Source organism: Pleurodeles waltl, chromosome 1_2, assembly GCF_031143425.1.
Source record: "Pleurodeles waltl isolate 20211129_DDA chromosome 1_2, aPleWal1.hap1.20221129, whole genome shotgun sequence".
In the NCBI taxonomy this organism is placed as follows: Eukaryota; Metazoa; Chordata; class Amphibia; order Caudata; family Salamandridae; genus Pleurodeles; species Pleurodeles waltl.
In genome coordinates this window covers 654,270,286-654,285,141 of record NC_090437.1, presented here as the reverse complement: position 1 = coordinate 654,285,141, position 14,856 = coordinate 654,270,286, and the positions used below count along the sequence as shown (strand labels likewise).

General features: G+C 49.4%; 1 long non-coding RNA gene across 1 annotated transcript; it reads left to right on the top strand.

Annotated features, from left to right (window-relative positions):
- Positions 1-12,578: 12,578 nt before the first annotated feature.
- On the top strand, positions 12,579-13,453 carry LOC138302389 (uncharacterized). Its single transcript, XR_011205397.1, has 2 exons — positions 12,579-12,679; positions 13,179-13,453. It is a non-coding gene; the product is annotated as an uncharacterized lncRNA (long non-coding RNA).
- The last annotated feature ends 1,403 nt before the right edge of the window (positions 13,454-14,856 follow it).

Here is a 14,856-nt window from a genome sequence, read left to right as displayed (position 1 = left end):
TTGGCCGTAAAGGATCCTGTGCTGCAGTTAAGCCAGAGGAGCAGAGCGGTGATGCGCCAGGAGGCAGGATACGTTTTTTTTTGTATTGTTATTGTCACTGCCCCACCATTTTTCCCTGGCATCCATAGCACCTGTAATATTCACTAGGAGTGCGCATCCCCTAAACCTATAAGGTCAACCACCACAGAGTTTTTTTCACAGAATTATTTTTGTAAATATCTACCATCCCAACTTATCCTCTTCATTTCCTAAATTTTCTCTCATAGAATCTGAGTTATGAAGGTCTATGTTGCTTCCTGAGCAATATTTATATGCTCACAAGCATGCTAGATGTTTTGGGGTTTGTTTCAACTGTGTGTGCAGTCACCACCCTCCTGAAGTATTAAATTATTAAGACCAATATATATATATATATACTGTATATATATATATATATATATGCATTCCTTGATTGTTTCAATGTGTGCGCCCTCAAAGCTAGACTACTGTAACAGCTTTTATCTCGATTTCACAGTGGACCTCAAGCTTCAATTACAATGACTTTAAAATACTAAGGTCTGCCTAGTGTGGTATTTGGGAAAACACGATCACATATAGAAAGCGAGAGGGATGCTTTCCTAAAGATCAAATTAAATGCCAATGGCTGATGTATTCTCTGGCAAATACTTGCTTGAATAACCTAACCTAAATTCAACATCATTCATTTCAATCAGAGAACCACTTGCTCCTGCAAATTCAAACAATAAACTCTAGCAGGAAGAGGAGGATACTTTACCAGGTTTTTGGAAACTGATGAATCTCCTGCTGCTACAAAAAATAAAAATTTCACATTTTCTTGCATTAAGGAAATCACATAAGATTAATATTTTCTTTTAATCAGTAGCTCTGCCTTGATTTCTGTCTCTTTAGGGCCAGGAAGCCTTTTGGTGTCAGTATGCTCTATAAGAATTAAAAATCAAATCATATGTGGCAGTGTGGTAATAGTGTGAATCTCATGGATTCCCTGGTCCCTAGAGTCACAGGTAGTCCATTGGTGCATTCTCTAATGGGTGCACACACTGACTCTGAAAAAGAGGAATCTGGTGATTCTCTGGAAAGGCTCTGGAAGGCCAGGAAGCAGACTATAAGGCTTTTGAATGCTTCATTGGTTCCTCTATAGAAATGCCATTAAAAGTCTTGACTTTGTGGAAGTGTGTAAAATGTTGGTGTTTTATCCCAGTTCCTCACAACATTTTCTTGGCAAAGAAGCCATCTTAACTCCGCTTAAAGTTAGTTAGGATCACTCACTGTTTGAGACTTAAATGATGAAGTTTCAGAGCTGCTTCCCCAATTTCGTCCTATTAGGAAGTTGAATCCTTCTCTGTATCAAGGCTGCTACCCTGATGGGGAGTATACTTTGACACAACTACATTGACATTACAGAGAATAGCACACTTATTATTGGTATGCATAAGAACATTTGATTGTGCCTCAAGGACCATTAAGTTAATTAAGGGATAAGGGTTAATATAAGCTAATATAAATTAAGTAGGATGTGGTGTTAAAATAAATTCTTGATGCAATTTACTTACTTTATTTATAGTATGTATGTATGTATGGGGGTATTTGTAGAGCGCATTCCGGCCCGGGGGCTTCGAAGCGCTAACTAAGGAGAGGCAACAATGTCAGTGAAGAGAAAGGTGCAGGCTATCGAGGAAACAGCCAGGTCTTAACCCGTTTCCTAAAGATAAGATAATTGTGCTCTTTTCTGAGATCCAATGGGAGAGAATTCCAAGTCCTAGCGGGCGCTATAGTGAAGGCTTTATCCCCCCACTTCACCTTCTTAGTGTGGGGAACCTGGATTAGAAAGGTACTGGCAGATCGCAGCAGCCGTGTAGATCGGTACCACTGAAGTTTAGTAGTCAGATACTTGGGCCCAATCCCGTGCGTGGCTTTATGAGAGATACAGAGAGCCTTAAAGGAAATCCGTTGGTGTATTGGGTATTATGGTTAGGTAAATAATTTAACTCACTTTATTTAACTTGTTATAAACTATTTTAGGTTTAGGGTAGTGCATAGTTTTCTAATTTCACTGAAATACATTTTTTTAAAATAGGGTTAGTGTAGCAAAGTAGCAGTATTATGTGGTATGACTGGGGAGTCAAAGTAGCATTTTACCCAGAAGTGGACCTTAGGTTCACACTAGTAAACCTTAGCTCCATACTAGTGCCAAAGAGCAGTCAGGCTACTTAGAGGAACGTGTGTAAAGTATTTCACAATAACCAAAAGGAAGATACGTAAATGACAAAACTCAAAAGAAATCTTAAATCTATTTAGGACAATAAAGCAGATTTTTATCTTAATTTAGACACCAAAGTGAACATTTTAAGTTACACACAACTGGAGTTGTGATTTTTTAAGGAGTTAAAAAAATAGAATATTTTTACTGGTTAAATGGCTTCCATTGAAGCCAATAGGGCATATCTCATGGCCTTATTTAGATCTCAGCAGAGGGGTTACTCTGTCACCAGTGCGACAGAACAACCCCTTCACCAAGATCTAAATCAAGCCCTTAGTGTGTAATCGGTAACTCACAGGTTGACCTCCGGGGAACTCCCTTGGAATTAAGGTTTTGCCGGTCCCTAGACCAAGTCACAACAGTCAGTTTCTAGTTACCTTGCCCAGGGAGTCCAGCTGCAGAGTTGCTCTGGCTGTCCTTGGTGCTGATGGGATCCATGGGCGCTGTCAAAAAGCACACTTGGCAAAAGCACACCTCGGGGTCGACTCACACTCTACCCTAGGAAAGTAGAGGCCTTCGGGGTCTCAGGACCTGGATTCTACAGCTAGAACTTCAGCACTGCGTCCGGTGGATCTGGATGCACAGGTGGTCTTTCAGCTGTCAATCATGGGGACTGGTCATGCCAAAGATGCTTTGCTGCTCTTCTCGAAGTCGCCTCCTTCAGGAAGCAGATTCTCAGGAGTGGTTGTTGCTGATGTCAGTCACTGTCCTGGGGAACTGCTCTGGCATCAGAGCTGTCCGAGGAGCTGTCGGTCACCAGGCTGGTGACTAACAAACATTGGCAGCAGCAAAAGTTGTCCATAGTTAGTTTGTTGTCTGGAAGTGGTCCAGAAGGGGGTAGCGGCTTGAAACTTGGTGAGAGCCTCACTACCACTCCCAAGGTGCAGGTCACCAACTTTCTTGTGCTCACTCATGAGGGGCCCAAGGGTTACACTTCTGAGGATGCAGCACAATGTTTCTTCTGCAGGTTGCAGGTGACCGATACGAACAGTCTTGGGAGACTGCTTTGGCTTCTGGCATAAACTGGAGTCTCTCTTTGCTGAGAGCAATGAGTTTTCACCACAGGCACACATAAATCCCACAGTTCCAGTAGATTGTCTCCTTGGGGCACTTAAGTGTCCTCTCTTTGCATGGCAGCAGAGTTCCAAGTTCTGATGTTGGTGAAGGCATCTTCTTTGTGTCTCTTCTCGATTTCAAAGTAAGAACTGAGGTTCTGGTGGCAGGGAAGTTCCTTAGATCCTGGTTTAGGGGATGTTAAGGCTGTTGGGGGACAGTGGCCAATGGGCTTCTAGTCCCTGTGGCTAGCCTGCCCCTGAAGTGATAACTTCTGGTGGAAGTATACAAATTAGGAGGCACTCAGTGAATGTTATGCATATGATAGTGAATCAATGAGTATATATGTATTTTGTACAGTCTTTAAAGTTATTCCAAAGAAAGCTAAACACCTTTAAATGTCATAGGATGGTGTAACATATAGGGGGTCATTACAACCCTGGCGGTCGGTGTCAAAGCGGCGGTAAGACCGCCAACAGGCCGGCGGTAAAAAAAATGGAATTACGACCGTGGCGGAAACCGCCAACAAAGACAGCCACTTTAACACTCCGACCGCCACGGCGGTACAAACAAACAGCGCGGCGGTCACCGCCAAGAGACAGGTGGAGGACAATGTACCACCCATAGTATCACAACCTACCAATCCGCCACCTTTTCCGGGGTGGATTCACCGCAAACAAAAACACGGCGGAAACAAGACTTCGAAGATAAAACGCTCACCTCTACACACCCCACGAGGAACCAGGACGCGATGGAACCAGAGCTTCACATTTTCCCAGCCTTGATCTTCTTGCTTCTCTACCAGGTGCACGAACGCCGGCGGCGAAGACCACGGTGAGTACTGCACCTACGACACAGGTGAGGGGGAGGGGAAAAACAGGGACACACACACAGCACACACACTAATACATATCGATACATCACAGTTACGCCCCCCAGCCCCCTGGAAGAATGCAAAGACAAAAGGAAATGAGTGTAACCATTGTAATCTATTAAAATCCAGTACGCAAAAATATATATACACTATTAACAAATATATACACCAAGAATAGAAGTCCAGGTATTGCTCCATTTAAGTTCGTGGTACACTGGGCCCACACTGCATGGTCGAGGCCCACCCAAGGTACCTGAACATGACGGAGAGAACACTGCAGGGGCATCAGATAGAAATAAAACAGGCACCTCAGGGGGAAGGGAAAGGGGGGGCACTTCAGCCGGATGAGTGCACGATGCCAAATCCACGAGGGGGCCACATGCCCACTGTTCAATCCTGGGGAGTGCAAAGCCACAGTCTCCCAAGTCTCTACAGTGGGTGGTTTGCCCACTGCTACATCCTGGGAAGTGGAAAGTCACAGTCTCTCAAGTCTCTACAGTGGGTGGTTTGCCCACTGTTCAATCCTGGGGAGTGCAAAGCCACAGTCTCTCAAGTCTCTACATGGGGTGGGTTGCCCACTGTGCAATCCTGGGGAGTGCAAAGCCACAGTCTCTCAAGTCTCTACAGTGGGTGGGTTGCCCACTGTGCAATCCTGGGGAGTGCAAAGCCACAGTCTCTCAAGTCTCTACAGTGGGTGGGTTGCCCACTGTGCAATCCTGGGGAGTGCAAAGCCACAGTCTCTCAAGTGGATAACAGTCTCCACTGGTTCTGGAGGGGGCTTTGTGCCCAGAGCGCTCCATCCTGCCAAGGACTGAGGTAGTGGATGTAAATCTCCACTGGTTCTGGAGGGGGCTTTGTGCCCAGAGTGCTTCATCCTGCCAAGGACTGGAGTAGTTGATGCTTTTCTCCATTGGTTCTCGAGGGGGCTTTGGCCCAGAGTGCTTCATCCTGCTCATGGCGGACTCAGTTGCGTCAGTGCTCTTGGCGCTCATGAGCCAGCGGTGCTTGTTGCGGCGGTGTCCTTGGCAGCGGTGCTTGTGGCGGCGGTGTCCTTGGCAGCGGTGCTTGTGGCGGCGGTGTCCTTTGCAGCGACTCAGCTGCTGGCGGTCCTGTCTGGGCCTGCGGGTCTGCTGCTGGCGGTCGCCTCCTGGCCAGTGGGGCTGGTGGTGGTGGTCCTGTCTGGGCCAGCGGGGCTAGTGCTGGCGGTCGCCTCCTGGCCAGCGGGGCTGGTGCTGGCGGTCCTGTCTGGGCCAGCGGGGCTGGTGCTGGCGGTCCTGTCTGGGCCTGCGGGGCTGCTGCTGGGGGTCGCCTCCTGGGCAGCGGGGCTGGTGCTGGCGGTCCTGTCTGGGCCTGCGGGGCTGCTGCTGGCGGTCGCCTCCTGGGCAGCGGGGCTGCTGGCAGTCGCCTCCTGGGCAACGGGGCTGCTGGCGGTCGCCTCCTGGGCAGCGGGGCTGATGGCGGTCGCCTCCTGGGCAACGGGGCTGCTGATGGCGGTCGCCTCCTGGGCAGCGGGGCTGATGGCGGTCGCCTCCTGGGCAGCAGGGATGATGGCGGTCACCTCCTGGGCAGCGGGGCTGATGGCGGTCTTCTCCGCCGTGCCGATCTTCCCAGACTTGCCGGGTTTTTTGTGCCCCTTCCCCACCTTGGAAGGTGTAGCAGCTGACTCCACACTCCCACCTGTACCCCTGGGAGCAGCTTTGGTGGCTGGTGTCTTCCCCCTCTCCCGCCGGGCTCTGACCAACTTTTGATGCTTGACAGGTGGGGGACTGTCCGTGCTGTGGCTCCTTGCCACACTCGCTGCCCTGCTGCCTGGTGCACTCCAGAAGCTGGTGACCACTGGCACCAGTGATCCCGCCGATGTCGTGGCTGAGGTGCTAGGTTGGGACCTGGAGAGCCGGGCCCTAGGAGACTGACGGGGTGGGGGAGGTGAGGGAAAGAGGTCAAGGGTGGACAGGAAAGGTTTCTTGGGAACACTGGGACGGGTAGCTGGAGGGGGTTTAGGAGTGGAGGAAGAGGTTGTGGTTGTAGGAGGTATACGTTTGGTGACTTTGGGTGAAGGTGCATGTGCTGGAGGCTGTCGTGAGGAGGATGGCTGTTGGGTGGGTGTGTGCCTGCGTTTGTGTACCTTGGGAGGTGGCGTCACAGACACACTGGGAGAGGACACAGGGGATGTGTGAATGGTAGTGGGGTGGTGACGGCACGTGAGTCGGGTGTGCTGGTGATGGAAGTAGTAGCTGTAGATGTAGTGCATGCAGGTGTGAGTGGAGACGAGACTGGGAGGGAGGAGGGAGACGAGGAGGAGGGGGACACAGTGGAGGCAGCAGATGTTGGTATGTCTGCATGTGTGTGATGTTTGCGTGAGTGCCTGTGGGATGTGTGGTGCTTATGTTTGCCTGTGCTTCCTTTGTGTGTTGGGGTGTGTGCAAGCTGGTCTGATGGTGTGCTTGAGATAGGCTGAGGTGCAGGGGGGTGGGTCTGGGTGGAGGAAGTTGGAGGGGGGAGGCTAGACACGGGGACAATGGCTGGAAAGCTCGCTGAAGGGCTGCCTGACCAGAATGAATGCCCTCCAGGAATGCATTGGTTTGTTGCAACTGCCTCTCTACACCCTGGATGGCATTCAAAATGGTAGACTGCCCAACAGTGAGGGACCTGAGGAGGTCAATGCCTCCTCACTGAGGGCAGTAGGGGCGACTGGGGCAGGGACTGAGGTGCCTGGGGCAAAGGAGATGCCCACCCTCCGGGGTAAGCGGGCACAGGGCAAAGGCTGAGGGGCTGCTGGGAGGGCGGTGCTGGAAGGGGGGGTGGCGGCTGTACCTGTACATGGGGGCTCCCATCAGAGGAAGAGTCTGTATCACTGGTCTCAGCTCCTGTCCCCGCCGTGGAGCTCCCCTCGCCCTCCGTCCCACTGGTGAAATCAAACTCCGTAGTGTCGCTCTCCAGGGCCATGTGGGATGCAGCTCCCTCCTGCTCCGGTGCCACTGCTCCTCCACCTGATGATGCTAATGCACACAAGAACAGGGAGACCACAAAAAGGGGGGGCGACAGAAGAAAGACATGTTGAGTGCATGCATTACCGCTACCGTTGGCGGACACAACAGACACGGATGCCCCCTTCACTACCCCGCGCACTTGGGGTCCACTATTTAATCCCTGGGACATGGCCTACAAGGCTATGGCCGACATCTGCACCCATGGATGTCACAGGAGCCTGACTAGGAGTGGTTGGCACTGTACCCATGTGGGGTGGGGTGCCACAGGGCCTGCCTGAAAAAGGGGACCTAACTAGCACACTCGCCCAGCATAGCTCATAGCTCATACAGCATGCTCTCAGTGTACTTACCTGTTTGTCTGGAGGACCGTAGAGTAGCGGGTACTGGGGGAGGACCACATCCGCGAGTTTCTCCAACTCCTCCAATGTAAAGGCAGGGGCCCTTTCCCCAGACGCACGAGCCATTGTCTCTTCCAGACTGAGGTAATAGCAGCACTTGCAGTGTGGGTCCTCTCCTGTCGAAGATCAGGTATCGAGTGATTGAACAGATAGAAAATGGCGGTCACGTCCGTGGCGGTGCGTACCGTCACCGCTGGCGTACATTGTTATTGGCTCCTGGGACCCATAGGGTCCAATGTTAACCAATGCAGATTTGCGCCGCGGTCTTTGACCCCCTACCGCGACGGTGTACAACGCCAGCACAGTTACCTCATATCCCATTGTCCCACTTTACAGGTCAGACAGCCGCCATTTCAGGGGCCCACATGGCTTTATTTTTAACTGTGTCACACATAACTAGGCCTTGCCTCAACACTCATACATGCTAATTTCGGATTAAGGATCGTGTTCTGTGTAAGCTGTGTGTACGTACCTCTGAGTTGGTTGACTCTGTGCTCACTGTTGTCCTTCATAGGCACTGTCCGCTGGGACATGTGAGGAGATGGCAGCATCCTCCGGTGTACAGACCACTGGTGGACCTGTCGACAATGGTGGAAAGACCTGTAATCATCACCTACAGGCTTGATCGTGCCACAATCCATGAACTGTGTGCCCAGTTGGAGCCAGACCTGATGTCAGCTATCCGCCATCCCACAGGAATCCCCCCTCAAGTGCAGGTGCTGTCAGTACTCCATTTCCTTGCAAGTGGGTCATTTCAAACAACAGTGGCCATAGCATCAGGGACGTCCCAGCCTATGTTTTCCAACGTGTTGTCCAGAGTGTTGTCTGCCCTGCTGAAACACATGCATAGCTGCATCGTTTTCCCTCAGGTGGAGGATTTGCCTACAGTGAAAGGTGACTTCTATGCCCTGGGACATATCCCCAACATCATAGGTGCATTTGATAGGACACATGTGGCCTTGGTCCCCCCCGCAGGAGTGAACAGGTGTACAGAAACCGGAAGAGTTATCATTCGATGAATGTACAGATGGTGTGTTTGGCAGACCAGTACATCTCCCATGTGAATGCCAAATTCCCTGGCTCAGTGCATGACGCTTACATCCTGCGGAATAGCAGCATCCCTTATGTGTTGGGGCAACTCCAGAGGCATGGTGTGTGGCTATTAGGTGAGCACCTGGAACCAAATCTGTGGGAATAGTTGTCCGGGTCTGGGGATATCCCTACAGGTTAGTGTGTGCCTAACAGTTGTCCCTCACCTTTTTCAGGTGACTCTGGTTACCCCAACCTGTCATGGCTACTGACCCCAGTGAGGAATCCCAGGGCAAGGGCAGAGGAATGCTACAATGAGGCCCATGGGCGAACTAGGATGATTATAGAGAGGACCTTTGGCCTCCTGAAGGCCAGGTTCCAGTGCCTCCATATGACAGGTGGTTCCCTATTCTACTCACCAAAGAAGGTGTGCCAGATCATCGTGGCTTGCTGTATGCTTCACAACTTAGCTTTGCGATGACAGGTGCCTTTTCTGCAGGAGGATGGTCCAGATGGAGGTGTTGTGGCAGCTGTGGAGCCTGTGGACAGTGAAGTCGAGGAAGCAGAAGAAGAGGACATTGACAACAGGAACTTGGTTATCCTGCAGTACTTCCAGTGAGCCACAGGTAAGAAGACAAACCTGCCTACTACATGTAATTTAACACTACTACCTCTCTACTGTCTGTCCTTTTCACCCAGTGTATGGTCTCTGAGTTTTCACTTTCCCTTACGATTTCACAGATGTGGGTCCCACTGTGTGACATCTGCTTTGTTTCCTCATGGACTAGAGCTGTGTGACATAGGTATGTTGACATTACAATTGAAAGAGCATTTTGTCACTGTAATTGCTAATACACTATTTCGAATTCACAGACAGACTCCAGGTTGTTTTGTGCTTTAAGGGTGTTTATTTAAGGGCTCAATATTGGAGGGTGCTGTAAAATGGGGAGGGGTGATGATGGAGGAATGTCCATGGCAGAGTCCAGTCTATTTGTTTCACAGGTGCATTGTCCAAAGTTGCATAGGAAGTGGAGCTGTGGCAGTTTGAGGATGGACATGGTGACAAGGTGGGACTAAAGGATGTCATTCAGGGCGGTCTTATTTCTTGGCGGGGGTCTTGGCATCATTCTCTGTCTTTGTCCTGGATCTCAGGGACCGTTTGCGGGGTGGTTCTCCATCTGCAGGGGGTGGGGTGCTGGTGTGGTGGTCTTGTGGCGTGCCTCCTGTCCACTAGCGCCGGCGGAGGTGGTGGGCAGTTCATCATCCAGGCTAGTGTCAGGGGCCCCTTGTTGTGCCACAGTGTCCCTCCTGATGTTGAGGACTTCCTTCAGCACCCCTACGATGGTGCCCAGGGCGGGATTGATGGATCTGAGTTCCTCCCTGAAGCCTAAATACTGTTCCTCCTGCAGCCACTGAGTCTCCTGAAACTTGGCCAGTACCGTTGCCATTGTCTCCTGGGAATGATGGTATGCTCCCATGATGTTGGAGAGGGCCTCGTGGAGAGTGGGTTCCCTGGGCCTGTCCTCCCCCTGTTGCACAGCAGCCCTCCCAGTTCCCCTGTGTTCCTGGGCCTCTGTCCCCTGAACGGTGTGCCCACTACCACTGCCCCCAGGACCCAGTTGTTGTTGGGGTGGTGGGTTAGCCTGGGTTCCCTGTAGTGGTGGACACACTGCTGCTTGACATGTCCTGGGGACATAGGTATGGGCCCGCTGGGTGGGTGCTGTGCTGGTGTTTCCAGATGGGGGAAGCTCTGTGGTGGCCTGTGACTATGTAAGGGGAACCCACTGTCTCGAGGTCCCAGATGGGCTGGGCTGGTCGTCTAGATCCAGAGCTGCTGTCATCACTGTGGGCCTCTTCTGTTGGTGGTGTGGACATGTGCGGACCCTCCTGTGCGGTAACGTTGGGTAGGGGTCCTGCAGGGCTGTAGAAGCATGATTATTGCATCCGTGTGCAATGGGTGGGTGACCGTGTACCCCAGTGCTTGCCTTCCTGTGTGGGACCTTGTGTGATGATGGTTTAGGGGGGTGTATGGGTATGTGCAGTGGGCATGCTTTGGTGATGGGTGTCCATGCTTTGTTGTTGCATGCAGGGCTTGGTGTTGGGATGTATGGTTTATGATGTTGGGACATAAGTGAGGAGTTGGGGTGCTGGGGGTGTGGGTGGGGGTATGTGATAGCATGCAGGTAGGGTGGGGGATAAGGTAGTTAAGGTTTGACTTACCAGAGTCCATTCCTCCAGCTACTCCTTCGAGGCCCTCAGGATGCAGAATCACCAAGACTTGCTCCTCCCATGTTGTTAGTGGTGGGGGAGGAGGTGGGTGTCCGCCGGCAGTCCTCTGTACCGCAAGGTGGTGTCTGGATACCACGGAACGCACCTTCCCCAGTAGGTCGTTCCACCTCTTCTTGATGTCATCCCTATTTCTTGGGTGATGTCCCACTGCGTTGACCCTGTCCTCTATTCTGCGCCATAACTCCATCTTCCTAGCTATGGAGGTGTGCTGCACCTGTGATCCGAATAGCTGTGGCTCTACCCGGATGATTTCCTCCACCATGACCCTGAGCTCCTCCTCAGAGAACCTGGGGTGTCTTTGCCGTGCCGTGGGGTGGTGTGTGTTGTGATATGTGGGGTGATATTTAGTGGTGTGTTGTGTGGGGTGCGTGGATGTTATGTGCCTGTGGATGCTTGGTTGTAGATTGTAGTGTCTCTCTCTGGCCTTCTTTCGGGATTTTGGTCATTGGGGTTTGTGGGTGATGTGGGTATGTGTTTTATATTGTATTGGGTGTGTGGGAGTTGTGTGTGTATGTGTATCAGGTGTGTGTATTTTGGTTTGTCCAATGTGGTAGTGTTTTTGTAAATGTGTGTGTATTATGAGCACGGCGGTGTGTACCGCCAATGGAATACCGCGGTTGAAAGACCGCTGTGTGGAGTCGTGGGTCGTGATAGTGTGAGTGTATTCCTGTTGGCGTGACGGTGGAGGTTTTGTTTTGGCCAGTTTATCACTGACCTTTGCTGTGGTGGACTTGTGTGGGTGTCTGAATTTTGGCAGATTCCGTGCTGTGGGTCATAATGACCGTGGCGGAATTCCGCAACCGCGGCGGTGTGTTGGCGGTCTTCTGCACGGCGGTAAGCAGCTTTTACCGTCAATGTTGTAATGACCCCCATAGTCTTAACAGGGTCTTAACACAGATCGAGAACTGGAATACTTCCTTGGCGAATGATTTTAGTTAAGAAAAATGTATTGTGTACCGAAGGGTTTCTTGTGACACTCAATTTGATTTTTAATGCACTACTGTTTTGCTCATTGTTTTATTTCTGTTTTAATTTGGTTGTACTTTATATTCTAATATCTCTATACTTTATGCCAAGATAATGCTGTTACTAATTTTCAATAATATTTCTCAAATTACTAAGGATCTTTGGCAACTTGATATGTTCTTCATTGCATGTTGTATTTACTCTGGGCATGTCTATCGGTCCGTAGCTAAGGACTATACAACCTCTATCTTTCAATTTAGAGAACATATTGGCATACTGCTATCGTCAAGTACAAAAATTATAATCTATTTTGACGCTACATATTCGGTAAACGGGCTACAATCACCAATATAGCCGTTGCTTACTCTAATTGTGGGTATTATATGACAGAGTTCCTACTACCTTTTTTTTTGTGGTGCACACTGTGGGTGTTTGATAAGGTCACTCACTATTCCTCAATCAATTTCACTATTACTTCTAAAAATTGTATTTATACATTGTTGAGCCCTGGGACAATATTGTAGTCTCTCTTTTATTTCAAGATCGTGGATGGACACCGGCGAGCTGAGGCATAAATGTCGAAACCGTGGTACTGTGGAGTCCCCTTTCTATTACTATGAGTAGGATACTCTCGCCGAACACGGCAATTGGTGTAGGGGCTTCCGTAGTCCCTTGTCTATTTTTAATATTTCAGTTGTTAAGGGCATTTCCGAGAACAAGACGGGTTAGCGTACTCGCGACCAGAGCTGAGCTTAGATGTACACGCCGATACGGCGGCGCTCTTCATGACTTTGTAACCCAGGTGGGTTATGTTGACTTTAGCTTTTTTAGCCAGTGCAGCACAAACTTTAACTGCTCCTAGTGAAGGCACTCTGACGTATCAAGCTGTACCATGGGCCAGAGTTATATAAGTTGTGCTTATTATATATATTAATTGACAGATTTGGGTGTTATTCTTCCAACGTGATGCTTATTGGAACGCTGTAATGACATACAGATAAGATATCTAAAGAACATCATCGTATTAATTAAGGATTGAGGATAAATTTAACTTGCAGGTACAGTTGTATGGATTAACCTTGTGTTATCACCACTTTTAAGCATCTGGGGAGCGGCTCAATATATGTTTGGTTACTTGCATGGAGTAGTAAGGTGTTCTTATTATTACTCACGGTTTGAGGTGATTGCCACTGATTGGGACCCTATCTTTTCCTATATATTTCATATATATTTTTATATCTTTTTTGGTATTTGATGACTGCCATTTTGCTTATATAGTTTATTTTTTGGTAAAATTACAGCCCTGATGAAGTTGATGGGGTGGTCCCTGGACGAAACACATGTTGGCTTTAGGGTTTGAACATAATTATGGACATCGTGGACATGATGATTGGCAGACTCACTTATTGACTGATTGGATTGAATATGAATTTCTACAATAAATCTTAAGACTTTTGGAACTACGTTGGAGACTGCTACGCCTCTTCAATTTCGGACTATATGTTACACCATCGTATGACACTTAAAGTTTGGTGTTTGGCTTTCTCTGGAATAAATTCAAAGACTATACAAAATACATAGATGCTCATTGATTCACTATCATATGCATAATATTCACTGAGTGCCTCCTAATTTGTATATGACTTTTCTGTTTGTTTATCTTACAGTTTGGGGGCCAGAGGTGTAGCGCCCTAGGAGTGCACCGTGAGTGATACTGTGATTTCTCTTTAAACTTTCCTCGATCTCTCTGAGTGACAAATGTCTCCCTAATCTGACACTCTTTGCGTTTGGTAAATCTTCCGGCAGAAGTACATCACTTTTCTACCCAGAATCCACTATTCCTAAGGTTTGCCAACATTGGCAGAACCATTTTTCAGCTATACAGACCCTCTAGCCCACCCTAAAGGTGTGGCTAGCCTTTTGGAGGGGTACGCCTCCTGAATAGCTAATTTTCCCACCTACCAGAGTGGTCAGGGCTTTGTCCTCAAGTGGGGGGTAAGAGATTACACATCAAGGGCGGTGAAGCCTTTGAGGCTCACCGCCTTGATTACTGCAAACACTACCCTTCCTGGGTGGGAGGAGGTGTGACCTCCTTCCTGCCCAGGTCCGTTATTTCCATCCTGTGGGAAGTGTTAGCACTTGCAGGAGGGCAGACTCTGTGTTGGCACCACATGGCTCAGGAGAGCCCACCAAGGAAGGGGAATGCTAATATCTTAGTGGGCATCATCTAAGAATGCCACCAGGGCACATGCTATTTCATCCTGGACATGAGAATCATGCTCAAGGTTAAAAAGCACAGTGTATGACACCAAACGTGGGGGAATCGGTCAGGCCATCATGGAAGTGGACATTTGGGGCTACCCGGGTGCCATCCATATTATCCTATGGACTGCCAGTCACTTGCAGTAGCATTAAGTTTAAAAGGCTGCCACAGGGTCATATATGCTTGTGCATATGTGTCCACACTCATAACACAGTGCACCCTGTCTACTGGGCTACAGGAAGCCTGCCCCTTGATATGGCTTTGAATGGACTCTGCCTGCCCTGGCTGTGGGCAGAGTCAAACTTGAGCAGACAAGTTGCTCATGCAGGCTGACATCGCAGCTCTGCAGGCTTTGCTTTTACTTAGGTCACACAGGGTGGCACAATCAGTGCCACAGCCCTCGTGACCCCTTTACCATCCATGCCCTGGGTACCATAGGTTCCATTTACCAGGGCCTTACAGGGGTGGTAAAGGCTGTGCACAGTCGGAAGTATATCTCAGAACGGGGGGCTGAAGAGAGGATGGTCCTAACCCATAGAAAGCTTTGTGAGCCAGACTTGAATTAATACAGCTGTAACCTACCAGCCATTGGAATGGCCTGTGCAACCATGTCAACTTTCCTAAATCTGAAGACTAGTGGGACTGCCATATTGTGGAGACTTTGCAGCTGATGAATAGATGAGTCTGAGAGGCCAAAATAACATGCATTAACATAT